The 22,293-nt window shown below is 48.4% G+C and overlaps 6 non-coding genes across 6 annotated transcripts; all 6 read left to right on the top strand.

Annotated features, from left to right (window-relative positions):
* The first annotated feature begins 3,171 nt into the window (after positions 1-3,171).
* Positions 3,172-3,253, top strand: trnas-uga (transfer RNA serine (anticodon UGA)). Its single transcript has one exon. It is a non-coding gene; the product is annotated as a tRNA-Ser (tRNA).
* A 357-nt stretch (positions 3,254-3,610) lies between these two features.
* trnas-uga (transfer RNA serine (anticodon UGA)) lies at positions 3,611-3,692 on the top strand. Its single transcript has one exon. It is a non-coding gene; the product is annotated as a tRNA-Ser (tRNA).
* Positions 3,693-4,349: 657 nt separating this feature from the next.
* trnas-aga (transfer RNA serine (anticodon AGA)) lies at positions 4,350-4,431 on the top strand. The gene has a single exon. It is a non-coding gene; the product is annotated as a tRNA-Ser (tRNA).
* A 3,076-nt stretch (positions 4,432-7,507) lies between these two features.
* trnas-uga (transfer RNA serine (anticodon UGA)) lies at positions 7,508-7,589 on the top strand. Its single transcript has one exon. It is a non-coding gene; the product is annotated as a tRNA-Ser (tRNA).
* Positions 7,590-7,767: 178 nt separating this feature from the next.
* Positions 7,768-7,840, top strand: trnak-uuu (transfer RNA lysine (anticodon UUU)). Its single transcript has one exon. It is a non-coding gene; the product is annotated as a tRNA-Lys (tRNA).
* Positions 7,841-20,801: 12,961 nt separating this feature from the next.
* Positions 20,802-20,883, top strand: trnas-uga (transfer RNA serine (anticodon UGA)). Its single transcript has one exon. It is a non-coding gene; the product is annotated as a tRNA-Ser (tRNA).
* The last annotated feature ends 1,410 nt before the right edge of the window (positions 20,884-22,293 follow it).

The raw sequence follows: 22,293 nt of genomic DNA on the forward strand, positions 1-22,293 counted from the left end.
CTTTTTAACATTAGGCGTAGTCGTGGCCGAGAGGTTAAGGTGATGGACTTGAAATTCATTGGGATCTCCCCGCGCAGGTTCGAACTCTGCCGACTACGGGAGGGATTTGCAGTATTGCTTTAGCTTTCTGTGACGGTAATTGTGCCTTCTATTGTCCTTCGCTCTCTGTGCCATAACTGCTTCTAGCTTTCATCCTCGTGACACCTGCGTCTCTTCTGGGCAGCTTGTTGTAAAACTGCTGCTTTATAAAAGGTGAGAAACCAGTTCTCCACAAGAGCCAGGATAGCTCAGTCGGTAGAGCATCAGACTTTTAATCTGAGGGTCCAGGGTTCAAGTCCCTGTTCAGGTGAAGGTCTGTCTGCTTTTGGCGGAGTCACCTTGCTATCACTACGGTCCATCTCTTCTTCTGAATCTGTACCGGAGCGGTGTTCCTTCCTGCTCCAGGGTATCAGTGCACCTCCCTTGTTTGGCACAACTGATTCTGATGGTCAGCTCGTTAGGAAAACGGGCTCAGAGAGTGAGTAGAATAAGACAGACCTCCGAATTGTGCAGTGCTGTCGGTCCCCAGGCCCATCACAGAAAAACCCCATTACATAGGATGAGACATGACAGCCTGATTTCTCCTCAGTGGGACTGCTGTTTTACCCGCTTACAGGGCTAGCTTGCAATCTCCGCTTGCTAGGTTGCAAGTAGGTCAGGCAGCAATGTGACACAACAGGGCAGAAGGTTGTCTGCTTAATTCAAGTCCCTGTTTGGGCGAAGGTCAGTCTACTTTTTGGAGGGCTCAGCTTGCTATCACTACGGGTCCATCTCTTCTGCTGACTCTGTATTAGAGCGATGTTCCTTCCTTCTCCCGGGGATCAGTGCATCTCCCTTGTTCGGCACACATGATTCTGATGGTCAGCCCTTTAGGAAAGAGTGCTCACGGAGTGAGTAGAATAAGAAAGACCTCCCATTTGTGCAGTGCTGTCGGTCCCCAGGGCCAGTACTGAAAAACCCCATTAGATAGGATTAGACATGGCAGCCTGATTTCTCCTCAGTGGGACTGCTGTTTTAGCTGCTTCCAGGGCTAGCTTACAATCTCCGCTTGCTAGGTTGCAAGTAGGTCAGGCAGCAGTGTTACACACAACATGGCAGAAGGTGGTCTGCTTAATTCAAGTCCCTGTTTGGGCAAAGGTCAGTCTTCTTTTTGTAGGCCTCAGCTTGCTATCACTACGGTCCATCTCTTCTGCTGACTCTGTACTAGAGCGATGTTCCTTCCTGCTCCCGGGGATCAGAGCATCTCCCTTGTACGGCACACCTGATTCTGATGATCAGCCCTTTAGGAAAGAGTGCTCACAGAGTGAGTAGAATAAGACAGAATTCCCAATTGTGCAGTGCTGTCGGTCCCCAGGGCCAGTACTGAAAAACCCCATTACATAGGATGAGACATGGCAGCCTGATTTCTCCTCAGTGGGACTGCTGTTTTACCCGCTTCCAGTGCTAGCTTACAATCTCGGCTTGCTAGGTTGCAAGTAGGTCAGGCAGCAATGTGACACACAACAGGGCAGAAGGTAGTCTGCTTAATTCAAGTCCCTGTTTGGGCGAAGCTCAGTCTACTTTTTGGAGGGCTCAGCTTGCTATCACTACGGGTCAATCTCTTCTGCTGACTCTGTATTAGAGCGATGTTCCTTCCTTCTCCCGGGGATCAGTGCATCTCCCTTGTTCGGCACACATGATTCTGATGGTCAGCCCTTTAGGAAAGAGTGCTCACGGAGTGAGTAGAATAAGAAAGACCTCCCATTTGTGCAGTGCTGTCGGTCCCCAGGGCCAGTACTGAAAAACCCCATTACAAAGGATGAGACATGGCAGCCTGATTTCTCCTCAGTGGGACTGCTGTTTTAGCCACTTCAAGGGCTAGCTTACAATCTCGGCTTGCTAGGTTGCAAGTAGGTCAGGCAGCAGTGTTACACACAACATGGCAGAAGGTGGTCTACTTAATTCAAGTCCCTGTTTGGGCGAAGGTCAGTCTTCTTTTTGTAGGCCTCAGCTTGCTATCACTACGGTCCATCTCTTCTGCTGACTCTGTACTAGAGCGATGTTCCTTCCTTCTCCCGGGGATCAGTGCGTCTCCCTTGTTCGGCAAACCTGATTCTGATGGTCAGACCTTTAGGAAAGAGTGCTCACAGAGTGAGTAGAATAAGACATAAGATTTTAAAGAGCGCTAGGGGAAGGGCGGTACCGCTGGTGCCACGACCAGGTGCTAAAGGCTTTGGCGGACTCCATCTGCACAGCGATCCAGCTCAGCAAGACCCAGGTAGCCCCCAAACAGACAATCACCTTCATTAGAGCTGGGCAGAAGGAACAATTCCACCGGCCTAGCTCTACGGGGGGGCTCCTCTCCACTGCTCGTGATTGGCAGCTTAAGGTTGACCTTGGAAGGCAGCTTAAGTTCCCAGGCAACATCACAGCCACTTCTCTCCGCCCAGACATGGTGCTAACATCTGAGTCTACCAAGCAAGTGGTTATCCTGGAACTAACTGTCCCCTGGGAAGACCATATTGAAGAGGCCCACGAGCGCAAGAGGGCTAACTACGCAGGGCTCAGCTCGAAGTGCCGGAACAATGGCTGGAAAACTCGCTGCGAGCCAGTCGAGGTCGGGTGCCGAGGCTTCGCTGGCCACTCACTGCTGCGAACCCTCAAACTCCTTGGAGTGAAAGGACTGCAATTGAAAAAAGCCACCGCAAACATCTTAGAGGCCGCAGAAAGGGCTTCTCGGTGGCTGTAGATCCGTAGGGGGGATCCGTGGAGCAACATGCCACTTGGACACAAGCCGGGGACTGATCACCCCCGGCTGGGTCGCCCGGGTGAGGGTGTATGAAGATTAAAGACCCGAAACACCCTATGACCTCGGGTTTTTCACTGATGACGTGTCCAAGTAGCACCAGAAGGTGTATTCAAACTCTAGACAGACTTCCCAATTGTGCAGTGCTGTCGGTCCCCAGGGCCAGTACTGAAAAACCCCATTACATAGGATGAGACATGGCAGCCTGATTTCTCCTCAGTGGGATCGCTGTTTTACCCGCTTGCAGGGCTAGCTTGCAATCTCCGCTTGCTGACTGAGCTGGGTTGGTTGCAAGTAGGTCAGGCAGCAGTGTTGAACACAAACTGAGCAGAAATTGGTCTACTCCCGTAGGTGTGGCCGAGTGGTTAAGGTGATGGATTTGAAATCCATTGGGGTCTCCCCGCGCAGGTTCGAATCCTGCTGACTACGCTGTTTGCTGAAGGCCATGAGGCAAAGCATCCATGCATTTTTCACGGTCCTCGCACTTATTTGCGAAATGTCCAGTCCCTCTTCGATGGACAAACACGCCGCTGCTGCTTCTTGTATCTGGGCTCCAGGGGTTGTCTTGGGTGAGCCAGCGGCACGCCGTGATCGTATATTGGTTAGAACTCTGCGTTGTGGCAGCAGCAACCCCGGTTCTAATCCGAGTCACGGCAACCCTTTGCCGTTGAGTATACGGGAAGGTTGAACATTTTTTACCACTTCATCTTTCTGCGTGATTTTTTTCTGAAGCTTGGCCTGTGCAGGGCGCCATCAGACAAGGGGGCTTGCTTTCTAACATTTGGCGTAGTCGTGGCCGAGAGGTTAAGGCGATGGACTTGAAATCCATTGGTGTCTCCCCGCGCAGGTTCGAACCCTGCTGACTACGGGAGGGCTTTGCAGTATTGCTTTAGCTTTCTGTGACGATAATTGTGCTTTCTATGGTCCTTCGCTCTCTGTGCCATTACTGCTTCTAGCTTTCATCCTCGTGACACCTGTGTCTCTTCTGGGCAGCTTGTTGTAAAACTCCTGCTTTATAAAAGGTGAGAAGCCAGTGCTCCAAAAGAGCCCGGATAGCTCAGTCAGTAGAGCATCAGACTTTTAATCTGATCGTCCGGGGTTCAAGTCCCTGTTCGGGCGAAGTTCTGTCTGCTTTTGGCGGAGTCACCTTGCTATCACTACGGTCCATCTCTTCTTCTGAATCTGTACTGGAGCGGTGTTCCTTCCTGCTCCAGGGTATCAGTGCACCTCCCTTGTTTGGCACACCTGATTCTGATGGTCAGCCCTTTAGAAAAGAGTGCTCACAGAGTGAGTAGAATAAGACAGACTTCCCAATTGTGCAGTGCTGTCGGTCCCCGGGGTCTGTACTGAAAAACCCCATTACATAGGATGAGACATGGCAGGCTGATTTCTCCTCAGTGGGACCGCTGTTTTACCCTCTTGCAGGGCTAGCTTGCAATCGCCGCTTGCTGACTGAGCTGGTTTGGTTGCAAGTAGGTCAGGCAGCAGTGTTGGACACAAACTGAGCAAAAATTGGTCTACTGCCGTAGTCGTGGCCGAGTGGTTAAGGCGATGGATTAGAAATCCATTGGGGTCTCCCCGCGCAGATTCGAATCCTGCCGACTACACTGTTTGCTGAAGGCCATGAGGCAAGGCATCCATGCATTTTTCACGGTCCTCGCACTTATTTGCGAAATGTCCAGTCCCTCTTCGATGGACAAACACGCCGCTGTTGGTTCTTCTATCCGGGCTCCAGGGATTGTCTTGGGTGAGCCAGTGGCACGCCGTGATCGTATAGTGGTTTGTACTCTGCGTTGTGGCTGCAGCAACCCCGGTTCGAATCCGGGTAACGGCAACCCTCTGCCATTGAGTATACGGGAAGGTTGAACATTTTTTACCACCTCATCATTCTGCGTGATTTTGTTTCTGAAGCTTGGCCTGTGCAGGGCGCCATCAGACAAGGGGGATTGCTTTCTAACATTAGGCGTAGTCGTGGCCGAGAGGTTAAGACGATGGACTTGAAATCCATTGGGGTCTCCCTGCGCAGGTTCGAACTCTTCCCATTTCCGGAAGGATTTGCAGTATTGCTTTAGCTTTCTGTGACGGTAATTGTGCCATCTATGGTCCTTCGCTCTCTGTGCCATAACTGCTTCTAGCTTTCATCCTCGTGACACCTGCGTCTCTTCTGGGCAGCTTGTTGTAAAACTGCTGCTTTATAAAAGGTGAGAAGCCAGTGCTCCACAAGAGCCTGGATAGCTCGGTCGGTAGAGCATCAGACTTTTAATTTGAGGGTCCACCCTGTTAGGGTGAAGGTCTGTCTGCTTTTGGCGGAGTCACCTTGCTATCACTACGGTCCATCTCTTCTTCTGAATCTGTACCGGAGCGGTGTTCCTTCCTGCTCCAGGGTATCAGTGCACCTCCCTTGTTTGGCACACCTGATTCTGATGGTCAGCTCGTTAGGAAAGCGCGCTCACAGAGTGAGTAGAATAAGACAGACCTCTGAATTGTGCAGTGCTGTCGGTCCCCAGGCCCAGCACTGAAAAACCCCATTACATAGGATGAGAAATGGCAGCCTGATTTCTCCTCAGTGGGACTGCTGTTTTACCCGCTTCCAGGGCTAGCTTACAATCTCGGCTTGCTAGGTTGCAAGTAGGTCAGGCAGCAATGTGACACACAACAGGGCAGAAGGTGGTCTGCTTAATTCAAGTCCCTGATTGGGCGAAGGTCAGTCTACTTTTTGGAGGCCTCAGCTTGCTATCACTACGGGTCCATCTTCTCTGCTGACTCTGTATTAGAGCGATGTTCCTTCCTTCTCCCGGGGATCAGTGCATCTCCCTTGTTCGGCACACATGATTCTGATGGTCAGCCCTTTAGGAAAGAGTGCTCACTGAGTGAGTAGAATAAGAAAGACCTCTCATTTGTGCAGTGCTGTCGGTCCCCAGGGCCAGTACTGAAAAACCCCATTACATAGGATGAGACATGGCAGCCTGATTTCTCCTCAGTGGGACTGCTGTTTTACCCGCTTCCAGGGCTAGCTTACAATCTCGGCTTGCTAGGTTGCAAGTAGGTCAGGCAGCAGTGTTACACACAACATGGCAGAAGGTGATCTGCTTAATTCAAGTCCCTGTTTGGGCGAAGGTCAGTCTTCTTTTTGTAGGCCTCAGCTTGCTATCACTATGGTCCATCTCGTCTGCTGACTCTGTACTAGAGCGATGTTCCTTCCTGCTACCGGGGATCAGTGCATCTCCCTTCAGAATCAGAATCAGAATGAGCTTTATTGCCAGGTATGTTCACACATACGAGGAATTTGTTTTCGTGACAGAGCTCCGCAGTGCAACATAACAGCGACAGAACAAAAAACACAATAAGGAATAAAAAATACAAAAAAATACAAATAGGTGGGTAAGGATTGACAATATACAAATTGACAATGTATGGCAGGTATATTAAAAAGAGCATTTATGTATGTACATGTATATTATGTGGAAAAATTGTAACTGTACGCTAAGTATGTGTGTTTGGATAAATAAGTGTATGTGTATATAAATATAAATATAAGTAGTATAGTGTGTTCCATGTATGTACATGTATATTATGTGCAAAAGATTTACGTGTACGCTAAGTATGTGTGTTGGATAAAAAGTGTAGTGTATATAAATATAAATAGTGTAGTGTGTCCCACAGTTATTATCAGCTGTTCATAAGATGGATTGCCTGAGGGAAGAAACTGTTCCTGTGTCTGGTCGTTCTGGTGCTCAGTGCTCTGTAGCGTCGACCAGATGGCAACAGTTCAAAGAGGGAGTGTGCTGGATGTGAGGGGTCCAGAGTGATTTTAACAGCCCTTTTGCTCACTCTGGATAAGTACAGTTCTTGAATAGATGGGAGGGTTGTACCGATAATTCGCTCAGCAGTCCGGACTACCCTCTGTAGTCTTCTGAGGTCAGATTTAGAAGCTAACCGATTTAGAAGCTTGTTGGGCACACCTGATTCTGATGGTCAGCCCTTTAGGAAAGAGTGCTCACAGAGTGAGTAGAATAAGACAGACTTCCCAATTGTGCAGTGCTGTCGGTCCCCAGGGTCAGTACTGAAAAACCCCATTACATAGGATGAGACATGGCAGGCTTATTTCTCCTCAGTGGGACCGCTGTTTTACCCGCTTGCAGGGCTATCTTGCAATCTCCGCTTGCTGACTGAGCTGGGTTGGTTGCAAGTAGGTCAGGCAGCAGTGTTGGACACAAACTGAGCAGAAATTGGTCTACTCCCGTAGTCGTGGCCGAGTGGTTAATGCGATGGACTAGAAATCCATTGGGGTCTCCCCTCGCAAGTTCAAATCCTGCCGACTAAACTGTTTGCTGAAGGCCATGAGACAAAGCATCCATGCATTTTTCATGGTCCTCGCACTTATTTGCAAAATGTCCAGTCCCTTTTCGATTGACAAACACGCCACTGCTGCTTCTTGTATCCGGGCTCCAGGGGTGCTCTTGGGTGAGCCAGTGGCACGGCGTGATCGTATAGTGGTTAATACTTTGCGTTGTGGCCGCAGCAACCCCGGTTCGAATCAGGGTCACGGCAACCCTTTGCCGTTGAGTATACGGGAAGGTTGAAAATTTTTTTACCACCTCATCTTTCTGCGTGATTTTGTTTCTGAAGCTTGGCCTGTGCAGGGCGCCACCAGACAAGGGGGCTTGCTTTCTAAGATTAGGCGTAGTCGTGGCCGAGAGGTTAAGGCGATGGACTTGAAATCCATTGGGGTCTCCCCGCGCAGGTTCGAACCCTGCCGACTACGGGAGGGCTTTGCAGTATTGCTTTAGCTTTCTGTGACGGTAATTGTGCCTTCTATGGTCCTTCGCTCTCTGTGCCATAACTGCTTCTAGCTTTCATCCTTGTGACACCTGCGTCTCTTCTGGGCAGCTTGTTGTAAAACTGCTGCTTTATAAAAGGTGAGAAGCCAGTGCTCCACAAGAGCCCGGGTAGCTCAGTCGGTAGAGCATCAGACTTTTAATCTGAGGGTCCAGGGTTCAAGTCCCTGTTTGGGCGAAGGTCTGTCTGCTTTTGGCTGAGTCACCCTGCTGTCACTACGGTCCATCTCTTCTTCTGAATCTGTACTGGAGCGGTGTTCCTTCCTGCTCCAGGGTATCAGTGCACCTCCCTTAATCGGCACACCTGATTCTGATGGTCAGCCCTTTAGGAAAGAGTGCTCAAAGAGTGAGAAGAATAAGACAGACTTCCCAATTGTGCAGTGCTGTCAGTCCCCAGTGGGATCGCTGTTTTACCCGCTTGCAGGGCTAGCTTGCAATCTCCGCTTGCTGACTGAGCTGGGTTGGTTGCAAGTAGGGCAGCAGTGTTGGACACAAACTGAGCAGAAATTGGTTGGCTTGTTCGGCACACCTGATTCTTATGGTCAGCCCTTTTTTTTTTTGGAGCGTCCATTCAGGTATAAGTTTGAGGGCTCGTGTACGTGGGTTAAGGGGACCTGCGCGCTGACCCCAAAAAATTTTTGCAGGACGCGGTGTCGATGTCTGCCGACTGCGCTGGCCCACGGGAGACCCCTGACCGGCGCGGGAGGATCTGGACCCCCGAGGGGCCTCGCGGAAGCTTACCCAAATTTGAGGCCCCTAAATGCCATTCAGCACTTCTCCACAGGGTGGCGCACGGAGCAGTACACCTCAGGTTTAAAACAGTGGCATTTACCCGAATGGTGGATGGACGATGTTTTTGCCCACGAAACCAATATTTGTCCATTTGACCTTTAAAGTTACAGAATGACCACAGAACCGGTGCGGACCCCCGTCGGACCCCCAACCCGGGTCCCACGAACCCATTATTTGTCCATTTGACCATTATATTCACACAATGACTGCGGATCATCTGCGGACCCCTTGAGGACCCCCACCCTGGGTCCCACGAACCTAGTATTTGTCCATTTGACCATTATATTTACACAATGACTGCGGATCATCTGCGGACCACTTGCGGACCCCCACCCTGGGTCCCACAAACCCACTATTTGTCCATTTGACCATTATATTCACACAATGACTGCGGATCATCTGCGGACCACTTGCGGACCCCCACCCTGGGTCCCACGAACCCACTATTTGTCCATTTGACCATTATGTTCACACAATGACTGCGGATCATCTGCGGACCACTTGCGGACCCCCACCCTGGGTCCCACGAACCCAATATTTGTCCATTTGACCATTATGTTCACACAATGACTGCGGATCATCTGCGGACCACTTGTGGACCCCCACCCTGGTTCCCACGAACCCACTATTTGTCCATTTGACCATTATGTTCACGGAATGACCACAGATCACATGCGGAACATTTGCGGACCCCACCTCCGGGTCCCACCGACCCAATATTTGTCCATTTGACCATTCGCGTTAGAAAAGAGCCTCGTTCGGACATTTTTTTCTGAGACATCCCTGGGGCCCAAAACTTGGAACGGTGGCTCCTGGGGCTTCCCCCAGTAAGCTTATGAAGGCCCGGGGCCCAAGAGCCCTTGCAATCAGTGTCCACGAACCCGCTATGCTGAACACATTCAAATAAATGGCAGGTGGGATTTTTTTAGAAAAGTCCCAGGGGCCCGAAATTCGGAACGGTGGCTCTTTGGGGCCCCTGGATCGTGCAGTCAAAAGCGCGGGGCCCTAGTGCGATGCACTTTTTTCCCTTTAGTCCTACGACTATGTGCTTCGGGGCCCTGGGTGAGGGGCCCCTGAGATGCCAGAATCTAAAATCTGGGGGCCCTCCGGCCTATCGTCTCCGAACTGTGGACGTCCCACCTCCCATCAAAACGCGTAACGCTTTTGTGGACGTGGGGTCCCTTCTGTGACCGTTTGACCCCTAAAGAAGGTGGTAGGGCCACCAGACTTCAGTGCCCGGTCGAGGGGATCCCCTCGAGACACATATCCAAAATTCGGCCCGATCGGACCCTTGGGAGTCGTGTCCACGTCGTGTCCACGACCCTCTTGGGATCCCCCGAATTTCAGCCGCGGGGTCCAACGCATCGCGGAGATATTAGCAAAAAAATTGTACCATCCACCCCCCTCGCACCTACTCATCCATACCGGCCAGGGTGCACCCTCCCCGGCTAGAGAAGGCAGCTCGAAGGGGGTGGAAGTCGGAAGAAAAATTTTTTTATGAGGCCTAGAGAAAACACTTGTACTGTACCCAGGGCACTCAGAGGAATCCATTTTTGTAAGTTTTATCCCATTATACTGTAGAAATATGCATATAAAAAATGTTGGATTTTGGTTAACCAAAATGTCACAGACTTTGCCAAGCTGTAACTCCGCAAAACGGGGCCAAACTGCACCAAACTCGGGTCAAGGTCAGACCAGGTGGCCCTCTATCCGATGACACCTGCCCCATGTCCCTATGACCCCGGGGGTCAAAGTTACGGCCCCCCAAAATGTTCAATTCAATTCAATTCAATTCAAGTTTATTTGTATAGCGCTTTTTACAATACAAATCGTTACAAAGCAACTTTACAGAAAATTATGTTTCTACAATATTTAGTAGTAGCTAGTAGTTTGTGCACGTTTGACAGGATTTTAGAAAAATAAAAATAATAATAATAATAATACAAGACGTAGTCAGCTAGATGATGAACTATCAATATTATTAATTGTGTAATGTGTAATGTGTAATTAAATGTAGCAATATTTGTTAGTTCTGTTTGTTGATTCAAGGTTAGCATCATCTGGGGTCCTCTGAGGGTCAGCATCATCTCTTCTCAGGTGTTCTGGATCCAGACTGGAGCTTGTGTAAATCCTAGTTACCACGGGATGTAAATCCCGTGGCAAAACATAGAAACAAAATAGAGACATCATTAGCATAGCTGCTGATCCAACAAAGTAAAATTAGTTTAACCCAAGCTAAAGAATAAAAATGCAGATGCAACTACACTCACAATTTAAGAGATACATTATTCGAATGCTTGGCGAAAGAGATGCGTTTTTAATCTAGATTTAAACAGAGAGAGTGTGTCTGAACCCCGAACATTATCAGGAAGGCTATTCCAGAGTTTGGGAGCCAAATGTGAAAAAGCTCTACCTCCTTTAGTGGACTTTGCTATCCTAGGAACTACCAAAAGTCCAGCGTTTTGTGACCTTAGGGTGCGTGATGGGTTGTACCGTGGTAGAAGGCTAGTTAGGTACGCAGGAGCTAAACCATTTAGGGCCTTATGGGTAAGTAATGATAATTTGTAACTGATACGGAACTTAATAGGTAGCCAGTGCAGAGACTGTAAAATAGGGGTAATATGATCATATTTTCTTGACCTGGTAAGGACTCTAGCTGCTGCATTTTGGACGACATGTAGCTTGTTTATTGACGAAGCAGGACAACCACCTAGAAGTCCATTACAATAGTCCAGTCTAGAGGTCATGAAAGCATGAACTAGCTTTTCTGCATCAGAAACAGATAACATGTTTCGTAGCTTGGCAATGTTTCTAAGATGGAAGAATGCAGTTTTTGTAACATTGGAAATATGATTTTCAAAAGACAAATTGCTGTCCAATATAACACCCAGATTTCTGACTGTAGAGGAAGTAACAGTACATCCGTCTAGTTGCAGATTGTAATCTACAAGATTCTGTGTGGTGTTTTTTGGTCCAATAATTAATATCTCTGTCTTATCCGAATTTAATTGGAGAAAATTATTTGTCATCCAATCTTTTACATTTTTAACACACTCTGTTAGCTTAGATAATTGGGAAGTTTCATCTGGTCTCGTTGAAATATATAGCTGAGTATCATCAGCATAACAGTGGAAGCTAATTCCATATTTTCTAATAATATTACCAAGGGGCAACATGTATATTGAAAATAGAAGGGGACCTAGGACGGATCCTTGTGGCACTCCATATTTTACTGATGATAAATGAGATGACACCCCATTTAAGTAAACAAAATGGTAGCGATCGGACAGGTAGGATCTAAACCATCTTAGAGCCTGCCCTTGAATACCTGTATAGTTTTGTAATCGATCTATGAGTATGTCATGATCTATGGTGTCGAACGCAGCACTAAGATCAAGTAAGACTAGAAATGAGATGCAGCCTTGATCTGACGCAAGAAGCAGGTCATTTGTAATTTTAACAAGTGCAGTTTCTGTGCTATGGTGGGGCCTAAAACCTGACTGAAATTCTTCATACAGATCATTTTTATGCAGGAAGGTGCTCAATTGAGCAGACACAACTTTTTCTAAAATTTTAGACATAAATGGAAGATTTGAAATAGGCCTATAATTTGCCAGTACACTAGGATCTAGTTTTGGTTTCTTAATAAGAGGCTTGATAACCGCCATTATGATAACCGCCAAAATGTGGGATTTGAACCGGGATAACTCAGGAACCGGACCACCCAGGAACTAGAGGGTGGTCGCATACGGTAGGCCCCTCGACCCTCTAGGGATCCCCTGAATTTCAGCCCCGGGGTCCACCGCTTCGCGGAGATATTAGCAAAAAAATAGTACCATCCACCCCCCTCGCACCTACTCATCCATGCCGGCCAGGGTGCACCCTCCCCGGCTAGAGAAGGCAGCTCAAGGGGGGTGGAAGTCGGAAGAAAAGTTTTTTTATGAGGCCGAGAGAAAACAGTTGTACTGTACTCAGGGCACTCAGAGGAATCAATTTTTGTAAGTTTTAACCCATAATACTGTAGAATTTGCATAAAAATGAGCGTTGAATTTTGGCACACATGTGCACCACATGTGGTGCGTATCTCACTTTTCATTAAATAGCAACTGTATTTAACTTTATTTATTTCAAATGTGTGTTATTGTTAATGAAAAGACCTTTACTGTACTCAGGACACCCAGAGGAATCAATTCTTGTAAGTTTTATCCAATAATAATGTAAAATATGCATAAAAATTTATGTCCACCAGAGCACTACGGAGGTCCCGCTGAATAAATTGTAAATGGACATTTTTTTAAAAAAAACTCCCATTTGCCATTTATTCAGCACGCCCTTCCTAATGGTTCCGTTGACGGATCAATTTTAGCGATTTCGTGGTTGAAGTCTCATCTGCTGTACTCTGCAAGCTCCGAGGAACCCATTTTTGTAAGTTTTGTCCCATAATACTGTAGAATTATGCATAGAAAACCACATGTGGTGCATGTCCACCCGCAATTTATTTTTGAACCCCATTCAAATATATGGCAGGTGGGACTTTTTTAGAAACATCCCAGAGGCCCGAAATTCGGATCGGTGGGTCCAGGGGCCGCCGCGAGTGAGCTGACGAAAGCGCGGGACCCTAAGGCGAGGGAAAAATTCGGAGCCTCCTGCACAAAATCTCTCCCTCAGCCCTCTCTGACTCTTACATGATGAGAGCATTTTGAGAGATTTGAGGGTGCCGGGCGGGCATTTTTTTTCAAGGTCCTACAGCTTCGTGCTTCGGGGACATGGGAGAGGGGCCCCTGAGATGCTCGAATCTCGAATCTGGGGGCCCTACGACCTATCGTCTCCGAAGGGCGGATATCCCACCTCCAATGTAAACATGTACCGGTTTGGTGGACAAGCCCTTCCGTTTTTGACCTTTTGACCCCTAAGGAAGGTCGTAGGGCCACCAAACTTCTCTGCCCGGTCAAGGGGGTCCCCATGAGGCAATCATACCAAATTCGGCCCGATCAGACCCCGGCGAGCCGTGTCCACGAAACCGCTAGGCCGAACACATTCAAGTAATTGGCAGGTGGGACTTTTTCAGAAAAGACCCAGGGGCCCAAAATTCGGATCGGTGGGTCAAGGGGCCGCCCCGAGTGAGCTTCCGAAAGCGCGGGGCCCTGGGGCCCTCGCGAGTTGTGTCCACGAATCCGCTAGGCCGAACCCATTCAAGTATGTGGCAGGTGGGACTTTTTTAGAAAAGACCCAGGGGCCCGAAATTCGGATCGGTGGGTCCAGGGGCCGCCCCGATTGAGCTGCCGAAAGAGCGGGGCCCTAAGGCGAGGGGATAATTCGGAGCTTCCTGCACAAAATCTCTCCCTCAGCCCTCTCTGACTCTTACATGATCAGAGCCTTTTGAGAGATTTCAGGGTGTCGGATGGGAATTATTTTTTCAAGGTCCTACAGCTTCGTGCTTTGGGGACATGGGAGAGGGGCCTCTGAGATGCGAGAATCTCGAATCTCGGGGCCCTACGACCCATCGTCTCCGAAGGGCGGATGTCCCATCTCCAATGTAAACGCGTACCGGTTTGGTGGACAAGCGCTCCCTTTTTTGACCCTTTGATCCCTAAATAAGGTCGTAGGGGTCACCAGACTTCTATGCCCGGTCGAGGTGGCCCCCATGAGACACATATCCAAAATTCGGCCCGATCGGACCCCGGCGAGCCGTGTCCACGAAACCGCTAGGCCGAACACATTCAAGTAAATGGCAGGAGGGATTTTTTAGAAACGTCCTAGGGGCCCGAAATTTGGATCGGTTGCTCGTGAGGGCCCCTAGAACGTGCTCTCAAAAGCGTGAGGACCTAGCGCGATGCCCTTTTTTTCCATGGGTCCTACGACTACGTGTTTCGGGGCCCTTGTTGAGGGGCCCCTGAGAAGCCAGAATCTCAAATCTGGGGGCCCTACAACCTATCGTCTCCGAACTGTGGACGTCCCACCTCCCATCAAAACGCGTACCGCTTTTGTGGACGTGGGGTCCCTTCTGTGACCGTTTGACCCCTAAAGAAGGTCGTAGGGCCACCAGACTTCTGTGCCCGGTCGAGGGGATGCCCTCGAGACACATATCCAAAATTCGGCCCGATCGGACCCTTGGGAGTCGTGTCCACGAATCCGCTAGGCGAAAGCATGGGAATAAATGGCAGGTGGGATTTTTTTAGAAACGTCCCAGGGGTCCCAAATTTCACAGCGGGGTCCGTGGGGCCCCCCCAGTGACCTCACCGAGACCGCGGACCGATCGGAGCGACTTGCGTCGGCGACCCCGAAATGGCCAGAGGGGGCGCCGGTGAGCGCCCGCGGGGCGGGGACGCCCACCCCCCACCTCTGGGACCCTTTTGGGAACGTTCCGTAAAAATAGTGGAAAAGTGGACAAATAGTGGTTCCGTGGGACCGGGGGTCCGGGTCGGGGGTCCTCGCGGCTGGAGGGTCCGATCCGCGATGATAATGGTTAAATGGACAAATAATGGGTTCGTGGTCACGGGGGTCTGCACAGCGGACCCATATGGCAGGTGGACAAAACGCAGCTCGCTGGGATGCGAAGCCCTCCCTAGAACAGCCCCGGCCATTCGTTTAATGGGAGAAAGGCCAAATAATAGGGTCCTGGGAGCGAATACCCCCAATGGCCAGCAGAACGATGGCAAAAGGACCTTTATAGGGAGCGTGGTCACGGGGGTCCGCTAAGCGGGCCCATATGGCGGGTGGACAAAACGCGGCCCGCTGGGATGCGAAGCCCACCCTAGAACTGCCCCGGCCATTCGTTTAATAGGAGAAAGGCCAAATAATAGGGTCCTGGGAGCGAATACCCCCAACGGCCAGAGGAACGATGGCAAAAGGACCTTTATAGGGTTCGTGGGAGGTGGGGGTGGTGGTGGGGGGGCTCTCCCGGTGGTCAACATCACCCCCTAGAGGTGTCAATACTTGGTTTACTGCGGATTCCCTACGGAAAAGGGGGGTAAGCCGACTCGTCCCGTTGGCCAGTTTTCTAAAGAAGAAAATGGATCCAAATTGACAGTACAATCCCTTCGAACCATTATGCGGTATATGGCAATTTAAATGAATGGGTTTTTTTTCCACGAACCCATTATGTGTACTACCTAACATTAGGCGTAGCCGTGGCCGAGAGGTTAAGACGATGGACTTGAAATCCATTGGGGTCTCCCTGCGCAGGTTCGAACTCTGGGTTAATGGTAGAACAGGAAGGGAGAATAAAAGGAATAGGCATAGAGGGAGGAGAGAATAAAATATTTCAATACGCTGATGATACTACGCTATTGCTGCAAGATCTGTTGAGTGTAAGGGAAGCAATGAAAATAGTACAAACATTTTGCAGGGGATCAGGGGCTAAAGTGAACGAGGATAAAACAGTATACATGAGATTCGGGGGAAGTGAGGTTTTAACGGCGCACTTTAATTTTAAGGAAATGAATGAAATAAAGATTTTAGGTGTTTTAATGGGGAGGGATGAAACCAAAGCAGAAGGAATTATGTGGGAGGAGATGTTAGGAGGGATCGAGAGAAGGTTGAATTTTTGGAGATTAATGTCCTTAACTTTGGAGGGGAGGGTTTTAATTTTGAATGTTTTAATGGTTTCTAAGTTATGGCATATTTTATATGTGGCTTCAATGCCGTTGTGGACAGAAAAAAGGCTGAAAAAATGTTTTTTAGATTTTTTATGGGAAGGAAAGCCACCGAGAATTGCATATAACACTTTAATAGGAGCAGTGGGGAAGGGGGGGCTAGGGCTAATGGACGTGGAGCAAAGAAAGAACAGTTTAAGGGTGAAAATCATAAGCAAATATCTAGACGAAGAAAATAAAGCAGCATGGAAAAGAACAATGGGGCATTTTTTAAACAAGTGTAGTCATTTTAATCTGGGGGACAACATTTTATGGATGAAAACAACAAATTGGATGACGGAGGGGCTGCCAGAATTTTATAAAGAACTGATGAGAGCATGGGGAAAATGTTTAGATAATGTGCATTTTAAGCCACAAGGTAGAGAGAACATTTTAAATCAGCCTTTATTCTTAAACAACTGCATTTTAAATCAAGGGAAGCAGGTTTTTTTTAAGAAATGGTGGGATGTTGGAATCATGAAAGTCAGAGATGTTTTATATGAATTCAAAGAGGGGTTTTTACCAGTGCAATACATTGTGGATGTGATGGAGGAGGCAAAGGAGGATTATAGCAGACAAGAGATTACAAACAAATATGATTTAATTAAGAATGCTATACCTAAAGAATGGATAAAGAGAATTGAAAATATGGAAGAAGAAAATCAAGGAAAAGATGTGTATGCAAATATGGGGGGAAAATTGTGTGCTTTTAAAGAATGTACTGTGAAAATGTTTTATTGTTTTTTTAGAGATGTGGTTTTCAAGAAACCTGTTGTAAATGAATACTGGCTACGGATGTTCAATGATGTACCGGAAGAGAAAATATGGGGGAATATAAATGGGAAAATTGTACAGACTAAACTGGAGAATATGGAATATTTTATCAGGAACAAAGCAGTGTTTACAGATGTGATTTTAAGCAAAATTGGGATGGAGGAAAGTGCAATATGTAAAGTATGCCAAGATGCAGATGAAGGGTTTTTACACTTGTTTTTATATTGTGATAAGCTGAAAGATTTTAATGAGAGATGTAAAAGAATGATTTTAATTTTGAGAGGAGAGGGAAATGGAAACTTTGAGTGGGAAAAGGTGTTAATGTTGGGCATTAATGAGAAATATAAAAATGAGAAGCTGATTAATTTACTTGTGATGCTGATGAAAAGTGCGATATGGGAAAGAAGAGTGGTGGTGAAAAAGGACAATGCTTTAATTGGTGTATGGAATGTGTTTAGGAGAAAAGTTGAAAAATATGTTGGATGTCTGTTTTATTATTTTAAATTGGAGGAAACGATTGATGTTTTTTATAATATTTTTACTCAGGAGGTATTAATGGTCTTCAAAGAGCTGGGAATTGAATTTTCATTTTTAAAAGATTAAACTATTTAATGACTTCTTTCTTTAAATTGTAAGTAAGATGTCTGTCAAATCAAGATTTTAGGAATTTTTTATGTCAAAGAAAGAATCTTATGTACTTTTGTATGTGAATAATTGATATGTATGTTTGAATTGATTAATTTCTTCAATAAAAAAAAAAAATAAATAAATAAAAGGTTAAGGCGATTGACTTGAAATCCATTGGGGTCTCCCTGCGCAGGTTCGAACTCTGCCGACTACGGGAGGGATTTGCAGTATTGCTTTAGCTTTCTGTGACGGTAATTGTGCCTTCTATGGTCCTTCGCTCTCTGTGCCATAACTGCTTCTAGCTTTCATCCTTGTGACACCTGCATCTCTTCTGGGCAGCTTGTTGTAAAACTGCTGCTTTATAAAAGGTGAGAAGCCAGTGCTCCACAAGAGCCTGGATAGCTCAGTCGGTAGAGAATCAGACTTTTAATTTGAGGGTCCAGGGTTCAAGTCCCTGTTAGGGTGAAGGTCTGTCTGCTTTTGGCGTAGTCACCTTGTTATCACTGCGGTCCATCTCTTCTTCTGAATCTGTACTGGAGCGGTGTTCCTTCCTGCTCCAGGGTATCAGTGCACCTCCCTTGTTTGGCACACCTGATTCTGATGGTCAGCTCGTTAGGAAAGCGCGCTCACAGAGTGAGTAGAATAAGACAGACCTCCGAATTGTTCAGTGCTGTCGGTCCCCAGGCCCAGCACTGAAAAACCCCATTATATAGGATGAGACATGGCAGCCTGATTTCTCCTCAGTGGGACTGCTGTTTTACCCACTTGCAGGGCTAGCTTGCAATCTCCGCTTGCTGACTGAGCTGGGTTGGTTGCAAGTAGGTCAGGCAGCAGTGTTGGAAACAAAATGAGCAGAAATTGGTCTACTCCCGTAGTCGTGGCCGAGTGGTTAAGGCGATGGACTAGAAATCCATTGGGGTCTCCCCGCGAAGGTTCGAACTCTGCCAACTATGGGAGGGATTTGCAGTATTGCTTTAGCTTTCTGTGACTGTAATTGTGCCTTCTATGGTCCTTCGCTCTCTGTGCCATAACTGCTTCTAGCTTTCATCCTCGTGACACCTGCGTCTCTTCTGGGCAGCTTGTTGTAAAACTGCTGCTTTGTAAAAGGTGAGAAGCCAATGATTCACAAGAGCCCGGATAGCTCAGTCGGTAGAGCATCAGACTTTTAATCTGAGGGTCCAGGGTTCAAGTTCAGGTGAAGGTCAGTATGCTTTTGGCGGAGTCACCTTGCTATCACTATGGGGCCATCTCTTCTGCTGACTCTGTATTAGAGTGATGTTCCTTCCTTCTCCCGGGGATCAGTGCATCTCCCTTGTTCGGCACACATGATTCTGATGGTCAGCCCTTTAGGAAAGAGTGCTCACTGAGTGAGTAGAATAAGACAGACCTCCCATTTGTGCAGTGCTGTCGGTCCCTAGGGCCAGTACTGAAAAACCCCATTACATAGGATGAGACATGGCAGCCTGATTTCTCCTCAGTGGGACAGCTGTTTTACCCGCTTGCAGGGCTAGCTTGCAATCTCCGCTTGCTGACTGAGCTGGGTTGGTTGCAAGCAGGTCAGGCAGCAGTGTTGGGCACAAACTGAGCAGAAATTGGTCTACTCCCGTAGTTGTGGCCGAGTGGTTAAGGCGATGGACTAGAAATCCATTGGGGTCTCGCCGCGCAGGTTCGAATTCTGCAGACTACGCTGTTTGCTGAAGGCCATGAGGCAAAGCGTCCATGCATTTTTCACGGTCCTCGCACTTATTTGCGAAATGTCCAGTCCCTCTTCGATGGACAAACACGCCGCTGCTGCTTTTTGTATCCGGGCTCCAGGGGTTGTCTTTTATTGAGCCAGTGGCACGCCTTGATCGTATAGTGGTTAGTACTCTGCGTTGTGGCCGCAGCAACCCCGGCTCGTATCTGGGTCACGGCAATCCTTTGCTGTTGAGTATACGGGAAGGTTGAAAAAATTTTACCACCTCATCTTGGCTTGCTAGGTTGCAAGTAGGTCAGGCAGCAATGTGACACACAACAGGGCAGAAGGTAGTCTGCTTAATTCAAGTCCCTGTTTGGGCGAAGGTCAGTCTACTTTTTGGAGGGCTCAGCTTGCTATCACTACGGGTCCATCTCTTCTGCTGACTCTGTATTAGAGCGATGTTCTTTCCTTCTCCCGGGGATCAGTGCATCTCCCTTGTTCGGCACACATGATTCTGATGGTCAGCCCTTTAGGAAAGAGTGCTCACGGAGTGAGTAGAATAAGAAAGACCTCCCATTTGTGCAGTGCTGTCGGTCCCCAGGGCCAGTACTGAAAAACCCCATTACATAGGATGAGACATGGCAGCCTGATTTCTCCTCAGTGGGACTGCTGTTTTAGCTGCATCCAGGGCTAGCTTACAATCTCCGCTTGCTAGCTTGCAAGTAGGTCAGGCAGCAGTGTTACACACAACATGGCAGAAGGTGGTCTGCTTAATTCAAGTCCCTGTTTGGGCGAAGGTCAGTCTTCTTTTTGTAGGCCTCAGCTTGCTATCACTACGGTCCATCTCTTCTGCTGACTCTGTACTAGAGCGATGTTCCTTCCTGCTCCCGGGGATCAGTGCATCTCCCTTGTTCGGCAAACCTGATTCTGATGGTCATCCCTTTAGGAAAGAGTGCTCACAGAGTGAGTAGATTAAGACAGACTTCCCAATTGTGCAGTGCTGTCGGTCCCCAGGGCCAGTACTGAAAAACCCCATTACATAGGATGAGACATGGCAGCCTGATTTCTCCTCAGTGGGACCGCTGTTTTACACGCTTGCGGGGCTAGCTTGCATTCTCCGCTTGCTGACTGAGCTGGGTTGGTTGCAAGTAGGTCAGGCAGCAGTGTTGGACACAAACTGAGCAGAAATTGGTCCACTCCCGTAGTCGTGGACGAGTGGTTAAGGCGATGGACTAGAAATCCATTGGGGTCTCCCCGCGCAGTTTCGAATCCTGCCGACTACGCTGAAGGCCATGAGGCAAAGCATCCATGCATTTTTCACGGTCCTCGCACTTATTTGCGAAATGTCCAGTCCCTCTTCGATGGACAAACACGCCGCTGCTGCTTCTTGTATCCGGGCTCCAGGGGTTGTCTTGGGTGAGCCAGTGGCATGCTGTGATCGTATAGTGGTTAGTACTCTGTGTTGTGGCCGCAGCAACCCTGGTTCGATTCCGGGTCAGGGCAACCCTTTGCCCTTGAGTATATGGGAAGGTTGAAATTTTTTTACAACCTCATCTTTCTGCGTGATTTTGTTTCTGAAGCTTGGCCTGTGCAGGCCGCCACCAGACAAGGGCGCTTGCTTTCTAACATTAGGCGTAGTCGTGGCCGAGAGGTTAAGGCGATGGACTTGAAATCCATTGGGGTCTCCCCGCGCAGGTTCGAACTCTGCCGACTACGGGAGGGATTTGCAGTATTGCTTTAGCTTTCTGTGACGGTAATTGTGCCTTCTATGGTCCTTCGCTCTCTGTGCCATAACTGCTTCTAGCATTCATCCTCGTGACACCTGGGTCTCTTCTAGGCAGCTTGTTGTAAAACTGCTGCTTTATAAAAGGTGAGAAGACAGTGCTCCACAAGAGCCAGGATAGCTCAGTCGGTAGAGCATCAGACTTTTAATCTGAGGGTCCAGGGTTCGAGTCCCTGTTCGGGTGAAGGTCTGTCTGCTTTTGGCGGAGTCACCTTGCTATCACTATGGTCCATCTCTTCTTCTGAATCTGTACTGGAGCAGTGTTCCTTCCTGCTCCAGCGTATCAGTGCACCTCCCTTGTTTGGCACACCTGATTCTGATGGTCAGCTCGTTAGGAAAGCGGGCTCACAGAGTGAGTAGAATAAGACAGACCTCCGAATTGTGCAGTGCTGTCGGTCCCCAGGCCCAGCACTGAAAAACCCCATTACATAGGATGAGACATGGCAGCCTGATTTCTCCTCAGTGAGACCGCTGTTTTACCCGCTTGCAGGGCTAGCTTGCAATCTCCGCTTGCTGACTGAGCTGGGTTGGTTGCAATTAGGTCAGGCAGCAGTGTTGGTCACAAACTGAGCAGAAATTGGTCTACTCCTGTAGTCGTGTCCGAGTGGTTAAGGCGATGGACTAGAAATCCATCGGGGTCTCTCCGCGCAGGTTCGAATCCTGCAGACTATACTGTTTGCTGAAGGCCATGAGGCAAAGCATCCATGCATTTTTCAAGGTCCTCGCACTTATTTGCAAAATGTCCAGTCCCTCTTCGATGGACAAACACGCCGCTGCTGCTTCTTGTATCCGGGATCCAGGGGTTGTCTTGGGTGAGCCAGTGGCACGCTTTCATCGTATAGTGGTTAGTACTCTGTGTTGTGGCCGCAGCAACCCCGGTTCGAATCCGGGTCACGGCAACCCTTTGCCGTTGGGTATACGGGAAGGTTGAACATTTTTTACCACCTCATCTTTCTGAGTGACTTTGTTTCTGAAGCTTGGCCTGTGCAGGGCACCACCAGACAAGGGCGCTTGCTTTTTAACATTAGGCGTAGTCGTGGCCGAGAGGTTAAGGTGATGGACTTGAAATTCATTGGGATCTCCCCGCGCAGGTTCGAACTCTGCCGACTACGGGAGGGATTTGCAGTATTGCTTTAGCTTTCTGTGACGGTAATTGTGCCTTCTATTGTCCTTCGCTCTCTGTGCCATAACTGCTTCTAGCTTTCATCCTCGTGACACCTGCGTCTCTTCTGGGCAGCTTGTTGTAAAACTGCTGCTTTATAAAAGGTGAGAAACCAGTTCTCCACAAGAGCCAGGATAGCTCAGTCGGTAGAGCATCAGACTTTTAATCTGAGGGTCCAGGG

The sequence above is a fragment of the Carassius carassius genome, chromosome 18, assembly GCF_963082965.1.
Source record: "Carassius carassius chromosome 18, fCarCar2.1, whole genome shotgun sequence".
NCBI classification, from domain to species: Eukaryota; Metazoa; Chordata; class Actinopteri; order Cypriniformes; family Cyprinidae; genus Carassius; species Carassius carassius.